This window comes from Notolepis coatsorum, assembly GCF_963971535.1.
Source record: "Notolepis coatsorum genome assembly, chromosome: 18".
Lineage (NCBI taxonomy): Eukaryota > Metazoa > Chordata > Actinopteri > Aulopiformes > Paralepididae > Notolepis > Notolepis coatsorum.
Window position 1 is genome coordinate 2576234 of NC_140182.1, and position 17491 is coordinate 2593724.

The following is a 17491-nucleotide window of genomic DNA, read 5'->3' on the forward strand; positions in this document are numbered from 1 at the left end:
AAGGTTAAATAAATGTAAAAAAATAATAATAATAAAATAAAAAATTAAGTTTTTGAAAACCGATACCGATCATTTCCGATATTACATTTTATCGGCCGATAATATCGGACATGAGTTCTTCCCTTTACCTTCGCCGGGGAATGTCTGGGAGTGTTGCATATTTGGATTTTATGGTGGATTATTTTGTTCTTGATTTATTGTGACTTGTCCAGCCCATGGGGACATTACCTTGTGATTGCGGGCTTTACAAATACATTTGATCTGATTTGATCTGATTGATGTGCTCGTGATGTGATGTGTCGTGGTCTTCTCGATGTGTCGCAGGAGGAGAATCTGGGTGAGATCTGCTTCTCGCTGCGTTACGTCCCGACAACCAGCAAGCTGACCGTCATCATCCTGGAGGCCAAGAACCTGAAGAGCATGGACCTGGGGGGGTCATCAGGTCAGTCAGGGGGGTCATCAGGTCAGTCAGGGGGGTCATCAGGTCAGTCAGGGGGGTCATCAGGTCAGTCAGGGGGGTCATCAGGTCAGTCAGTCAGGGGGGTCATCAGGTCAGTCAGGGGGGTCATCAGGTCAGTCAGGGGGGTCATCAGGTCAGTCAGGGGGGTCATCAGGTCAGTCAGGGGGGTCATCAGGTCAGTCAGGGGGGTCATCAGGTCAGTCAGGGGGGTCATCAGGTCAGTCAGGGGGGTCATCAGGTCAGTCAGGGGGGTCATCAGGTCAGTCGGGGGGGTCATCAGGTCAGTCAGGGGGGGTCATCAGGTCAGAGAGAGTTAAACAACATGGACCTGGGGGGTCATCAGGTCAGAGAGAGTTAAACAACATGGACCTGGGGGGTCATCAGGTCAGAGAGAGTTAAACAACATGGACCTGGGGGGTCATCAGGTCAGAGAGAGTTAAACAACATGGACCTGGGGGGTCATCAGGTCAGAGAGAGTTAAACAACATGGACCTGGGGGGTCATCAGGTCAGAGAGAGTTAAACAACATGGACCTGGGGGGTCATCAGGTCAGTCAGAGTTAAACAACATGTAACTCTCTCTAACCTTAGTTAGTTGGCTGTAGTTTGCCCACTGCTGCTCCCTCCCTCCCTGGTGCTCTGGGTGCTGTGGGGCGCCCCCCCCCCCACACACTAAACTGTCCCATGCAGTTCAAAAAGTAAGCGATACTGCCACCTGTCGGGATTCGATCATCATTGCAATTATAGCGTAGCCAGAGATCTCCAGGCACACTCACACAAAGGCCTGCGCAAGTGTTTAGAATAATAATAATAATCAAAAAAAGGAAAAAGGAACTAAAAACGAGATATCTCGTTATTGGCACTCAAGCGTTGGCTCTCAGAAATGAGATATCTCGTTTTTGGCGCTCAATGAGTTAAAGGAACACGCCAACATTATGGGAAATGTGCTTATCGTCTTCTCCAGAGTCAGACAAGAAGATGGATGATACCAGTCTCCTCTCTGTGTGTTCAGTAGAAAGCTATCGGGCTGCAAGCTTGCCTAGCTTAGCACAGATTAACGTTAGGTTATGACTATAACCAAGTTCTGTTAGTTAGGGGCGATGCTTGGCATCGCTACTGCACTATCTCGCGTACGTGCACGCGTACTGAATAAACCACAAATGTACCTCTAATACCAGTATTAGTCTGACCACACCCCTCATCAGCTTACCTTCATAAGCAGGTGTGTGGTCACCTGCTCTCCTCCTTCCCAAGCTTTCACCACAAGGTGAGGACAAGGGCTGCAGCGGCCGTCCGATGCCAAGCATCGCCCCTAACTAACAGAACTTGGTTATAGTCATAACCTAACGTTCTGTATCGTTAGTGGCTTAGCTTGGCATCGCTACTGCACAAGGGAGGCCAAGCGGAGCCACTCGGCTGACAAATACACCCCGCTGACAGCCCCCCAAAACCATCAGAACAGGGAGGGCCGAGCCCCCCCGACCCCCCCTAATGGAGGGTAGCCCCCCTATTAGGGACGTCACGGGAGGGCGACGGACCCGACCGTGCGAAGAGGCACTCAAGCAACTCAACGCACAGGGTGAGCAGACCGTGGCTCGACCCCACGACTACACACACGCACAACCCGCATGCCACCCGGGAACGAACGGAAGGAACAACCTCGTTACTGCCCCCAGAATCACGGGGTCAAGGGCAAACCCAACCCCGTGGCAAGGCCGTAGCAGCGGAGCACGAAGGAAGACCCAGACCCACCAAAAGGACTGGACTCCCTAGAATGGGGGCCCGGAGAAGTCCATGATGCCAGCATCAAGACCCCACCAGGTGGGCACGTAGTGCCCCGCCCCCCACATCGCCAGCGTATTCGGACAAAGGCCCCTCAGTTACTGCACCTGGTATTCCCAGGCGGAACCAACCAGGCCAGAACCTGCCCAGCTTCCGAGATCGGACGAGATCGGGCGTGTTCAGGTCGGTATGGCCGTAAGCCGAGCGGGCCCCGTCCCCCCAATAGCACACCGCCTGGCACACTGACCCTGCAGAATAGGCAGTCAGCATGGCCGTAAGCACACAAAAAGGTTAACCAACGGAAGCAGGCAGCGCACCGGGGAAAAAACCAGGCAACAGGCTGTTAACCCTAGCCTGGAGACTGCGGACGAGACAGGCGCCAGAGGGGACAGCTGAACACAGCCGCCCCGGCGGAAGGAGCGTAAGCTGGCGGTGTTGCATGACCAAGCCTCCATTTAACAACCCCCACCCAGAGGGGTCGAGGCAGAGAAGGCTGACACGATTGGCAGACGTCATGAACGTGCAGGGGCACCCTCAACCGGTGAACCCGGGAGTTGACACTGCTCCAACACACCAGGGAATCAACCACCTCGGTGTTACCCAATGCGGTGGTTGTTCCTATAACCCCTCAAGAAAAAACTCCAAAACACACCTGCGGGTATACACCGGCTATACCGCAGTACAAGTGTTTCAGTTTCCAAAAAGGGTTAACCCAGGCCTACGGGTCGCAAACATCACTTCGGACCGGGCCTGGCGGTACGGGAAGCACAGGGTCACCAGAGGAGGTCAAAAAACCACCCCCACAGGCCCCTCTTCGCCATGCGTGAGAGAGGAGCGAAAAATAATGGAGAACCAGCCCCTAAGCACACCGTACCTGGTATTCCCCGGCGGTCTCCCAACCAAGTACTAACCAGGACCAACCTGTGTAGCGGCCGAGATCCGACGAGATCGAGCGCGTACAGAATGGCATGGCTGTAAGCCATGACGACAGTGCTGAGTAAAAACATACCCAACCAGGGTCTCCATAGCGCTTAACCCTGTGACACCCAGACCGACCTGGCATTTTTCCCCCTGAAAAAAGCCCAAGTCCCTCAGGGTACCAGAACAGCAGATCTGCATCCCCGGCGGACAACGGGTTCAACTGATCTGGACCAGCGTGACCAGAACCAGTCCCGTGCCCTAACCACGCCGACATGCCTACTCCAGGAGAAGGGCAGATATGCGTGTTGATCTTAACATGAAAAGAAGGCGCCACCCAGACGTTCGGACGAACCGCGCCTGGTGGCCCACCCCAAGGGCGTGAGACCCCACTACATATGTTCAGATCCATCCCGTCATCATCCCCCAGACATGAACGAGAATCCGTCGACAACCCACCCAGGTCATGGGATGTGGTCGCCGGAAGAGGAAAAACCCCCATCTCAGTTGCTTTATAAAAACGCTGTTTCAACCACAAGCAACTAAGGCGTGCCAGTCAATCGCCTGTTTACAGCGAGCTAGCACTATACGTGCGTCGGGACACACCCCCATCAATGAACAGGCTATTTAGACCTGTCATTGAATCCCCAAGGCGCCCAGGGGAACGACAAGAGGGGTGTGACACTCCCTAACTCCAACACTTCTGGAATAGAAAGAAGGAAGCATCAACAGTATGTATCCCAGTCTACACAGCCGGGGTAAAAAATGTTCACATTTTTACATCCCACCACCCTCCCATAGGAAAGAGACGGGGATCCCCAGAGAGACTTCCCACGCGAGCTGTACAGATTGAAAAGAATATATTGCACCTTGAGCCATGTAAAAAACTGGTTTTAGGGCCTCCGGGGAAGAGGCACCGAACCCATACACACTCAATAAACGAATTGAATCGAATATACATACAATAGAAAAGGACCCTTCTAGAGGGTCCACTCACTTTGACAATCTGAGGAGGAAGGCTCTGTACTCTGATGGAGGCTTCCTCACATGGAAGAAGGAGTCCGAACTCACAGAAGGCCTGAGTAGGCGCTTGGTGAGGAGGAGCCCTGACCACCCCCCCTGAAAACAGATCCATCACATGGACCTGAACAGCACACGGAAGTCCTACCAACAGAGACGCGCACGGTGACGTACTCTATGGCGGGGGAATTCCTGCGGTGCACACGCCCAATATACCAGGCCGTGGGACCAGGAACTCCCTCCCCCCCCCCCCCCCCCCCCCCCCCCCCGTAACGTGCCGAACCGCCACGTGACGGGAACCTTGAAGGACAGGGGGTGTACCCCTGACCGACAGAACAATGGGGAGAGGAAAGGTTACCAGTTCACCCCTTTACGACCCCACACCCATGATACGACGTAACGACAAAAAGAGAATATGACACAGTCATAGTCAGCTCTATGAAGCGTTTCACAGCTCCACACAGCGCACGAGCTAACCTGCTATCTGATTTTTACTAAGGAAAAACACAGAATAGAGAGGGCTCTAAGAACCCCGGTCCAACATACACATGTGCTTCTGTGGCCAGTACAACCCAGTTGTAGGTCACATGACACACACAACCCATCATCACCTACAAAAAATGGCAAAAACACTCAACAGAGGAACGCCGTTTTTCTCACAATGAGAGAATACATCATTCTTGATTAGTATCGACCACAGGCCTTGCTAAGCACACATGACAGCAACCAAACCAATTTCCCTTTAGGAAATAAGTTTCTCCAGCAGATTTAGCACAACCTCAGCAATCAAGCTGAGAGTTACATCGTATCCCTACCACACAAAAGACACAATTAATGCACAACATGTCTGATAGGAGGTGATAAAGTCCCCAGGGAACCGGGGGGGGAAACACAATCCTCCTATTTTACCCTCAATACGGCCAGTTAAAACAGGAAAACCTGTTAATGTGTGAACTCACTGTTCATTGTCATTACAGTCTGAGAAAGAACATTCTTTTACTCACTCGTCACCAAGCATAGCTCCATAGGTTAGTTGCCTTAGTAGTGAGTACACGGTACACATAAACACCATGATGTTTCTCACACAACAACCAGATCAATACATCACGATCTGCACGGAGAAGCTAACTGCCAGTGACAAAAACAGCTCACACACAACCCGCAACGTATCTCAAATGCATTGCAACAACACACGTTTTGGGAAAAAACACCGTTATTCACAATACATTTAGCAAGGTAAAACCAGAAGACGTGTTATGAGGTCTGGCCAACCCCGTACCTGCCCGGAACGCAGATCAGCGAAGTGCAGTCACAAGCCACCGTAGAACACAGCCGTCCCGTGTTGTTCGATCCGGGCAGCGTCGCCGCTCCACCAGTCGCTACAGTCCTCTTTGTTGACGCAATCCCCGTCTAGGCTCAGGCAGGGTCGACGAACATCCCCTGTCAAGGATGACGTCGTGGTCAAGAGTGTAAAACATGTTAAAATCAAAGCACGTTCAACAGAATAGCATCAAGCTAACGGCTGCTCCAACCGTTCGGGTGCTATTGCTTCCGCTCGCGAGACGCCGATCTACGACGCACGCGATCAGGAGCGAGCTCCCGGCGGCGCGCGAGAAGCCAAGCTACCCCGCGCCAGGCCACCGACCGGCTAACCGTAAGCTATGAACATGTAAACAATGACACAACACTCACCCAGACAGGCCGCCGTTCTGAACCCTCCTCACTTTTTAAGAGAAAAGAGAAAACAAGACGTCAACACCGCTTCACAACGGTGATATTACCACGTCCGGCGGAATCAGCACAGTACCAACTGGCCTGTATAGCTGACTTTGAACATGAATCTGCCGCTATCGCACATTACATGCACATATCCCCTCGTGAAGGAATACTCTCATTTGGATATGAAAGATGGGGTCTTAACACGGTGACAGAGAGAATCCACTCGTCCAGAACACACAGGGATCACCAGTGTCAATGGTCGCGGCCCACTAGTTAAAACTATAATGGTCGCCAGACCAAGGCCTTCTGTCGCCTAGACGGCTAAACAAAGGACCCTAGCCTGGGGCCGGTTTCCATAAACTTTGTCAAGTAGCCCCCATAGCACTAACAGACAAGTGGAGCCCGCCAGCAAACACTACTCACCCAACCTGGAACGCACCGCTCCTCACAACAGCGGCATGTCCGACAGTTCAGCTGTGGCCTGACAGGTTTCACCCCAACAAACACAGCAAGGAACTGCAGTTGAGAAGCATGCAGCGGCGTGCTCCCAATACGAAAACCGGTGGAGGGTTTGTAGAATGATCATCATCTTCTAGACACTCCAGTACGAAGACAATATCGCCGTATTTTCTCGAAAATAGTGAGAGAGAAAATAAAGATATGATGTCAACGTATCCTTGTTTCCCAAGCTGGTCCTAATCCAATTTCTTCCATCATGGTGTCAAGTGTGGGGATCTACCGAGGCACCTCTTCCTTGTGGTGAAAGCGAGAAGGAGGAGAGCAGGTGACCACACACCTGCTTATGAAGGTAAGCTGATGAGGGGTGTGGTCAGACTAATACTGGTATTAGAGGTACATTTGTGGTTTATTCAGTACGCGTGCACGTACGCGAGATAGTGCAGTAGCGATGCCAAGCTAAGCCACTAACGATACAGAACCCTTTCACTGCCACACGACAGCCGGTTAACCCTTTCACTGTGACAATGCAGAAGGTTAGCCCTTTTTACTATCACACAACCGACGGCGATGCTCCATCATTAGCATCATTAGCTCCGCGGATCATCGCCGTCGGTTGTGTGATAGTAAAGAAGGGTTAACCTTCTGTCGTGTGGCAGTGAAAGGGTTAAGGGAAGCGGACACGGACCACTAGCCTAGCTTAGCACAATGAATGGAAGCGGACACGGACCACTAGCCTAGCCTAAAACTCCCAAGGCTAGCTGGTCTGTGTCTTCTTGTTTGACTCTGGTGAAAAACGGTGAAGCGCATTTCCCACAATGTTCACGTGTTCCTTTAACACCTCTCAGACAGAGCGCTGCTAGTTTACAGGCGAACCAGAGGACTCGAGATCACGGTGGTTTATTTCCCATTTCATCCTGTATCAACAGATCCCTTTGTGAAAGTGCAGATAGCTTTGGACAAGAAGAAGTGGAAGAAAAAGAAGACGTCCGTCAAAAAGAAGACACTGAATCCCTACTTCAACGAATCCTTTACGTTTGAGGTGTCGTTCGAGCAAATTCAAGTGAGTGTCGAATCGACGAGCTCTATGTGTATTGATTGATTGATTGAAAACTTTATTAACAGATTGCAGAATGGGTACAATACAGTACGGCTCAATACACACAATTGTTAAGGGGATGCAGACCAGAGAAAGACTTTCGTCTTGTTTACATCAGGGTCCCCCGTTTATACAGGTGCTAAACGTGAACACAGGAAGTGATGCAAACATAAAGACATCTGTAGCCCCGCCTCCAAATCTGTAGCCCCGCCTCCAAAGATAAGAATGGAGACATGTCTTCATATATTCTGATCTACAGTGGGTTAACCCTTTCACTACCACACTGCAGACGGTTAACCCTTTCACTACCACACTGCAGACGGTTAACCCTTTCACTACCACACTGCAGACGGTTAACCCTTTCACTACCACACTGCAGACGGTTAACCCTTTCACTACCACACTACAGATGGTTAACCCTTTCACTACCACACTACAGACGGTTAACCCTTTCACTACCACACTGCAGACGGTTAACCCTTTCACTACCACACTGCAGACGGTTAACCCTTTCACTACCACACTGCAGACGGTTAACCCTTTCACTACCACACTACAGACGGTTAACCCTTCACTACCACACTACAGAAGGTTAACCCTTTCACTACCACACTACAGACGGTTAACCCTTTCACTACCACACTACAGACGGTTAACCCCTTCACTACCACACACTACATAAGGTTAACCCCTTCACTACCACACTACAGAAGGTTAACCCTTTCACTACCACACTACAGACGGTTAACCCCTTCACTACCACACACTACATAAGGTTAACCCCTTCACTACCACACTACAGAAGGTTAACCTTTCACTACCACACTACAGACGGTTAACCCTTTCACTACCACACTACAGAAGGTTAACCTTTCACTACCACACTACAGAGGGTTAACCCTTTCACTACCACACTACAGACGGTTAACCTTTCACTACCACACTACATAAGGTTAACCTTTCACTACCACACTACAGAAGGTTAACCCTTTCACTACCACACTACAGAAGGTTAACCCTTTACTATCACACTACAGACGGTTAACCCTTTCACTACCACACTACAGACGGTTAACCCTTTCACTACCACACTACAGAAGGTTAACCCTTTCACTACCACACTACAGACGGTTAACCCTTTCATTTACATTACATTTACATTTAGTCATTTAGCTGACGCTTTTATCCAAAGCGACTTACAAGTTCTGTGCGACAAGACAGCAAGAAGGGTATAACTCTATCAGCTGAGTAACAATGTTCATCAAAGTGTTGTGTGTTACAGTGTAGGTTAGTTTATTAGGACAAGTGCATGACAGTAAGGTTAGTCGGGGTTAGATTTTTTTTTTTTTTTTTGTAATCATTTCAGATAATGGTTGAAGAAGTGAGTCTTTAGTCGACGGCGAAAGATTGGACGGGATTCGGCTGTCCTAACTGGGATGGGTAGTTCATTCCACCATTGTGGGGCAAGGACTGAGAATAGGCGGCTTCTCTTTGATGACCCTCCGGGAGCTTGGATAGGAGTAGATCTGAGGCGGCCAGAAGATGCAGAGCGTAGGGGTCTTGAGGGTGTGTAGTTAGAGACCATTGACCGGAGGTAGGCGGGAGCGGTTCCCTTTGCCGCACGGTATGCTAGGTCGAGGGCCTTGAAGCGGATACGTGCAGCAATGGGGAGCCAGTGCAGGTCCCTAAGAAGTGGGGTGACATGGGCCGACTTCGGTAGGTTTGAGATCAGGCGGGCCGCTGCGTTTTGAATGAGTTGAAGAGGCTTGGTGGCAGTGGCCGGGAGGCCAGCTAGCAGTGCGTTGCAGTAGTCGAGGCGGGAGATGACTGTTGATTGGACGAGGAGTTGGGTGGCTTCTTTTGTCAGGAATGGGCGTATCCTTCTGACGTTGCTCAGGAGGAATCTGCAGGTTCTGGTTGTCGCTGCGATGTGAGCAGAGAAGTTCAACTGGTCGTCGAGGACAACACCAAGGTTCTTGGCGGTCGGGGACGCGGTCACAGCTGCATTCTCGACTGTGATGGAGAGGTCGGTCAGGGGGGAGGATTTGGCCGGCAGGTGGAGCAATTCTGTTTTGCTTAGGTTCAGTTTGAGGTGGTTGGTCGTCATCCAGGCGGAGATGTCGGACAGACAGGCCGAGATCCGCTCAGAGACGTGGATATCTGAGGGAGGGAAGGAGAGGAAGAGTTGAGTATCATCGGCATAACAATGATATGAGAAGCCATGAGACGTGATAATGTTACCCAGTGATTTAGTGTAGAGGGAGAAGAGAAGGGATCCTAGGACCGAGCCCTGGGGGACACCCGTCCGGAGGGGGCGGGTGGCCGACAGAGTCCCTCTCCATGACACTTGGTAGGAGCGGTCATTGAGGTATGATGTCAGCCATGTCAGCGCAGATCCAGCCACTCCCATTCCTGCGAGGGCCGCGAGGAGGATCTGGGCCCTGTTTCTTGTACGTGGTTCAACTAAGTCGATCAAGATGTCATTATCCAGCTTCAGTTAACCCGATGTTTGAAGCCGGGATTTTCCTGTTCCAAGAAGGTGGATTCAGTCTCGTTAACTCAAGCCAGACTTGATTCTCAGGATCAGTGCACGCGCCCGCCTCAGCTGAGAAGACAGCAGGTGTCGATCGCAGAAATCCTGATTCTCTAGCGGCATTGATTGATTAATTGATTTAAAACTTTATTAACATATTGCAGTACGGCTCAATCGCCTCGCCGACAAGTTAAATGCGTTATCTATAGGCTAATTTTAAGTCCCTCATTACCTCAATCAATCAGATTATATTTCTTTAAACTTGCCTGCTGGATTGAATAATCAAATGAGATCTTGCTAGCGAAAATAATTAGTTAACTGTTATACAGAATTACGATACGGCTCTCTTACCCATTGATTGATGTATAGTCAATCTTTAACTTATCTCCAATGTGGTCTAACGGGTTGTTCTTTTGACTTTCACACAGACGACCGGGGTTCAAGACCCTAGTCGTCTCCTTCTTTTTGCAATATAGGAATAATTCAATTTGGTGCACGTTGAGAGCTATATAAAGAATGACATCCTCAATGCATGTAGATTTATAATATTTTAACTTAAAACCAGGCTACTTTGGCGTATAATCATTAATATTATATTCAAAAAAATCATATTGGAAAGACCGGGTTTTGAACCCCGGTCGCTGGGTTGGCAGGCTTGAGCACTACCGCTGGACCACTGTGCCAGATGGGATAAATTCATTGTTTATACATTAATGAACGAGAGACCCGTGTTTAGAATATCCCTTGTTATGAATGAAGTTTATCTCTTTATCCTCATTCATTAATGTGACGTCAACGGCTCATTCAATTTCTCAAATCCGTCAAACAGCGCATCTCATCAGACATCTTAATCCCAGTTACAATTAAAATAACCACATAATGTGTACATCGCACGAGCGAGCGCCACCGTCGCCACGGTATATATAACGTGCATTATTTAGGACAAAGTGAATTTAGTATCAGCATTTTGGGTCTATTTTACATTTCAAAAGCCCCCTCTGGAAGAATGGAGCACAAGAACGTAATTCAGAATGGTATAATGCAGATCGTAGACTGTGGGAATAGTTTCAGGAAACGGGCCGTCACTTCTTTGCGGGGGCGTGGCGATGGTTCAGGCTAAGTTGAACTTGAACTCTGCTTTCGACCAGGCTCAAACTTTTGGATATGTTGTCATGGTGATTTGGAAAATCCACGTACATGGAACCCGAAAGTCCGGCTAACTCAGTTATCCAGTTAAAGTTATCCGGCTAACTCAGTTATCCAGGTACAAGAAACAGGGCCCTGATGGTTGACTGTGTCGAAGGCTGCAGATAGATCTAGGAGAATCAGGACAGAGGAGAGGCCTTTCGCTTTTGCTAAGTGAAGTGCCTCTGTGACCGCAATGAGGGCCGTTTCTGTGGAGTGGCCAGTCCGGAAGCCAGACTGATTGGGGTCTAGGAGGTCATTCTGTAAGAGATAAGCAGTAAGTTAACGGTTAACCTTCTCTAGTGTGTTAGTAAAAGGTTAACCATCTGTAGTGTGGTAGTGAAGGGGTTAACCTTCTGTAGTGTGGCAGTGAAAGGTTTAAGAGAGTTTAAATAGTTAATATTCCATCTACAGATCAGAACGCTTCATGAATGTATGTGAATACATTGTACCTCAAATTGATATGGTAAATAATAATAATAATAATAATAATAATAATAATAATAATAATAATAATAATAATAATAATAATAATAATAATAATAATAATAATAATAATAATAATAATAATAATAATAATAATAATAATAATAATAATTTTAAACCCCCAATGGGAAATTAGTTTGACCATGTAAACGTGAGGTACATTCTGGAAGAGTTTAATTTGTAGATGACAAAATTAAGCTTTTTGGAGCTAATAACCAATGTAAACAAACCATGTACAGCCACATACCAGTAATACACATATATATATATTAATATATATATATGATATATATAATCTCCACACCAGTCTGTACTTACCTGCACATAATCCTTTTACATATCTGTAGATACTATATCTATAGCTGAGTATAGCTGGCTTCAGAACGTCCCACTCCACTGACACATGCCTTCTCTATTTGAACGACCACATCAAACAAGAGGTGGACGCGGGCAAATACTGCGGCATGGTCATGCTGGACCTACAAAAGGCCTTCGACACTGTCAATCACACCATTCTGATTGACAAGCTAAAAGCAATTGGTTTTGATAGTCTATCAGTGAGCTGGATGCAATCCTACCTGGAGGGGAGAGAACAGATGGTGGAGGTAAACGGTACTCTATCCCCCCCCCTCACAGTGAGCTCAGTGAGCTGTGGTGTTCCACAAGGAAGCATACTAGGACCGCTACTGTTCCTAATTTATGCAAATGACATGTCGTCAGCTTGTGACTGCAACTTGTTCCTGTTTGCAGACGACTCAGCCCTGCTGGTCTCTGACAAGAACAAGTTACAGGTTGAAAAAACCCTCAGCTCGGAACTAGGCAAAATCTGCATATGGCTCGCCGACAACAAACTATCATTACACATGGGCAAAACAGAGTCCATTCTCTTCGGTTCAAATAGCAAACTCAGCAAGACCGACGGCTTCTCAGTTACAGTGGGTGACAATATTGTCACAAGGAAAGAAGAAATTACTTACCTGGGTTCCATCCTAGAGGCTAATCTTTCTTGTGACAAAATGGCATCCAATGTAATAAAAAAAGTCAACCAACGAACTCGATTCTTGTACCGGATCTCCTCACTGGTAAACAAGAATACCCTGAAGACTCTGGCAGGAGCACTCATTCAAGGGTACTATGACTATGCTTGCACCTCATGGTACCAAAGCACCTCAAAGGCGCTAAAAACAAAATTACAAACATCTCAAAACAAACTGGTCAGACTACTGCTTGACCTTACTCTGAACCCACCTCACCCCTGCCCACTTTGACAACCTAGGATGGCTTAGAGTAGACGACAGAGTACAGCAACTTGCAATGGGCCTGGTCTACAAGATACACTACACGACCAAGGTACCCATGTACATGTCAAAATACTTCCCAAAGGTCAGTGAATACCACGATCACAACACCAGAGGGAGCTCCACAAATCATGTTAAACCCAGATTCGGCTCAAACAAGGGACTAAACACGTTTTGCAATTATGCCACATCAATGTGGAACGCCCTACCCAAAGCTGTAAAGGAATGTGAATCACTACCCACTTTCAAAAACACTCTCAAAGAACACCCACGGGAGACTGCAATTCGAAACTGGCCCCTGTAAATGTCCTAACCCAACCCCCTCCAATGTACAGTAAATTACCAAGTATGGTTTTGTCAATATTCCAATGTACAGGTTTGCTTGTACAGTTGTACAAAAAGCGTCAGCTAAATGACTAAATGTAAAATGTAAATGTATATCTATACATATCCTACTCTTGCTAGTTATGCTGCTGGCCAGTATGGCTACTACCATACTGTCTTTATACCTGTATCACTGTACATATTAATATTACAACTCTATACATACATCACTACACTCAGTATTCATTTATATATTTTATACCCAGTTTAATCACCTGTACATTGTATATTGTATACACCTTACTGTTACATTTGCACTCTGGTTGGATGCCACAATTATTTTCGTTGTACTGTACTTGTTGTGCTGTATAATGACAATACATTTGAATCTAATCTAACACAGCGTATATAATTAAAAACAAAAACACATAGTTATTATGAAAGCAGGTCTCCGTTCCTGTGACGGGGAGACCCATTGGTTTACATTTCGATTATGGATTATTGCCTTTCTAATAAAACCGTCACCCATACGATGATCTGATGTTCTTGCGTCGCTGAGCTGCTCTGTTTATTATTTATGTGGTTCCATCTTCCAACAGAGGATCCACCTGGTGATCTCCGTGTGGGACCGCGACACTCTGACTCGGGACGACGCCATCGGGAAGATCTACCTGGGCTGCGACGCCGCGGGCAACCAGCTGAGACACTGGGCCGACATGCTGTCCAGCCCGCGCCGGCCCGTGGCCCAGTGGCACCACCTGCTCTCTGCCCAGCAGGTCAACTCCACCCTGGCGCTCAAGCACAGCGTCAAGATCCCCTTCACCAACCGGACCTTCTGAGGAAACCAACAGGACCAACAGGACCTTCTGAGGAAACCAACAGGGCCAACAGGACCACCAACAGGACCTTCTGAGGAAACCAACAGGACCACCAACAGGACCTTCTGAGGAAACCAACAGGACCAACAGGACCTTCTGAGGAAACCAACAGGACCAACAGGACCAACAGGACCACCAACAGGACCTTCTGAGGAAACCAACAGGACCTTCTGAGAAAACCCTTCATCAGAACCGTGTCAACAGAACCATCAGAACAGTGTCAACAGAACCATCGGAACAGTGTCAACAGTGTCATCAGAACAGTGTCAACAGAACCAACAGAACAGTGACAACAGAACCATCAGAACCGTGTCAACAGAACCATCAGAACCGTGTCAACAGAACCATCAGAACCGTGTCAACAGAACCATCAGAACAGTGTCAACAGAACCATCAGAACAGTGTCGACAGAACCATCAGAACTAACAAAAGGCTGAAAAGCCTCATTCGCCCTTACTTTGAAACATTCCCTTTTTGCACCTATAGCACTCTTTGATGTATATATTATGTATGTAGGCATTTTATAGAAATTCTATAATATAGAGTCCATCTGATTCACTAGACTTTTTTCTTGTATTATGAAAGATTGACCCTCTATTATATATTGATTTAAAAAAGATGCATGTGATCATATTGGGTGACCTGAATACTGCACACTGCACAGAGGCTTGAGCACGTTTAGAGATCGCTGGTGGACCCAGCATCTACTGTGCTCAACTGCACAGCATGAGGTTGCGTTGAAAATACCACAGTCCAGAAAACAAACGCTGGCCAATCGGGTGTGACGTAACGTAAGGACGTGAAATGACTCTGTCGGCTTTGTTTCGACGACACTACCTCGTCACGCAGATGGCACGAAGTTGCAATATCCAGTCGATTGTTTGTAAAGTTTAATGTTTATAATCTTTCCCTCAAACTGAGCTATGCAGTCTGACGACACATGACTGCATTTGCAGGTATGATATGATGTGGTGTGGTGTGGTTTATTTATTTTTATTTAATTTTTTTTTATCTTTTTTTCCCCCTCCATTTTCCTCAGATTTTCTCCCATCCCAATGTTAGTCGTTATGCCAATTCCCAATCCCCTTCCTGGTCGCTGCGCACTTACCCCCCACAGTCGGTCTGGGAGAGTGGAGGCTATCACGTGCTTCCTCCGACACACGTCCAGCCAATCAACCGCTTCTTTTCACCTGGCAGCGCGGACTCTCACTGAGAGGGCGTAGCGTGTGGAAGGATCACACTATCCCAGGCGCCCCGACCGAACTGTAGGAGTCGCTGTTTACAACGACCCGGACCCACCCCGCCAGCTTCTCCCACCCTCTAATACAGCCAATTGTATTAGTGTGAACGGCCAGCCAAGCTGGTGACAACGCCGGAGCTGTGAGCTGGATTCGAACAGGCGAATCCAGCGTCTCCGGGGTTGGTGACGAACGCAATCTCCATTACGCCACCTGACCGCCCGGTATGATTTATTCTTAATCCCCGAGGGGAAAACATGGTTTGCCACCAGAGCGAATACAAATACACAAACAAGAAACAATAACATACAGTACAAATTACACAACACAGTGAAAAGAAGAGAAGAAGAAGAGAGCCTCTCAACACGGGGCTAGCGGTGTTCATTAAGAAGAGAAGAAGAAGAGAGCCTCTCAACACGGGGCTAGCGGTGTTCGTTAAAGAACTTAACCGCAGCAGTGTTGGTCAGGACTCCCTGGAAGAAGAGATCTTGTATCTCAATGGGACATTCCTGGATAAATAAAGGATAAATTAAAAATTAAATTAAAAAAGGAACAAAGGACCTTCTCAGTCGCTCAGTAGAGCAGCATCGAGGCGCCAAAAACTCACTAAATCACTAAAAGAGCTTTGCAGAGCATAAAATATATTGTACAGAGGGAGTCAAGTCAAGCCTGAGGAAAGGCCACGTGCTGGGATTGTAAACATTACACTTTACAAACAGACAATTGCAACTCTGTGTGTGCGATCAGTGTCTTCAAGTTGGTGTAATAACAACAAAGCCAACGACGGAATTTCACGTCTTTACGTTGCAAAAAAAAAGTAAGCCACCCGATCCTGTTGTTTTTGTTTATTTTGGTGTTTCTGTTTCTTGCAAATGGACTGCACCTTGCTTCCTTTCATTTTTATTTTCTTGTTACTATATATATATATGTTCATATTTTATATAGCTTCGCTCTTTTTATGTAAAGTGTCCTTGAGTCTGAGATAGGCGCTTCTCTCTCTAAATCAAATGTAGTATTATTATTATTATTACGTCACGCCCAATTGGCGAGCATTTGTTTTTTTCCCACCCAACCTCATACAGTCGAGGTCGGGTATAACAGCTAACTGTGAGATAACAAAATAAAAATAAAATAGTGATAAATGTTCATTCCGAATTCTAGATTCTCTATTCAAACGATATCGTCGCTCATGGTTTTGAACAGAAAAATATAAAACTCTATAAAGTTTGCCATAATGTATATTAAATATGATGTGCTGTTACCTCAAAAGGCATCAAATTGAACACGTGTCAGGTGACCAGTATTCCCTGCCCAATCAAGATGAGTTCAGCATCCCCTCGCAGTGAGACGGGGACCAATCAGAGGACTCTGTGGATTCAGCCGAGGACATGCTTTGTCCTAATCAGCGTGTGTCCCTGGTGGGGTCCGTGTAATTAGCGTGTCCCTGGTGGGGTCCGTGTAATTAGCGTGTGTCCCTGCGGTGGTCCGTGTCGACGGCAAACAGGTTTCCTCGCGTCAGCGCCTACACAGCTTCATCAGAGCTCCCTGATTGGGATTGATCATGTGACTAAACACTTGCAGTAAAGGTAGCGGTGGAAGAAGTATAGCCTTGGTTAACCTTCTGTAGTGTGGTAGTGAAAGGGTTAACCCTTTGTCGTGTGGCAGTGAAATGGGTTAACCTTCTGTATTGTCGCAGTGAAAGGGTTAACCATTTGGTAGTGCGGTAGTGAAAGGGTTAAATCAATCGGGGGGGGACCCTGCTGTCGCTCGTCATGAATCGATCGATACGGTCCGTATTAATTAATGTTGTGTTTCTTTTTCAAGTGTAGCCAAGAGTAAAGACCCTAACCCTGTCAAAGCAGTTTGTTTACCAATGATTTTAAGTGTTATTAGCTAAATATATGAGTTTCTCATATAGGAAATGACTAAATCCAGATTGAACTCTGCCATTGGAAAGAGGAGATTTGGCCCGATCCATAGATGTATGACGTGGCCATAATAAGGTCATTTAATATAGGCCTGGTTTTCTATATTCAAATTGCATTATATTTCAAATTGCATGTGTATCCGGATAGCAAAATTCAGTACTGTATCTA

The 17491-nt window shown here is 47.3% G+C and overlaps 1 pseudogene across 1 annotated transcript in view; it reads left to right on the forward strand.

Moving 5' to 3' along the window:
• Nucleotides 1–16542, forward strand: part of LOC311245015 (synaptotagmin-2-like) — a 25842-nt pseudogene extending 9300 nt beyond the window's left edge. The window contains exons 6-8 of the transcript XR_014621004.1: nucleotides 325–442; nucleotides 7284–7417; nucleotides 13879–16542. The product of XR_014621004.1 is annotated as a synaptotagmin-2-like (transcript). The remainder of the gene's footprint in view (nucleotides 1–324; nucleotides 443–7283; nucleotides 7418–13878) is intronic.
• The last annotated feature ends 949 nt before the right edge of the window (nucleotides 16543–17491 follow it).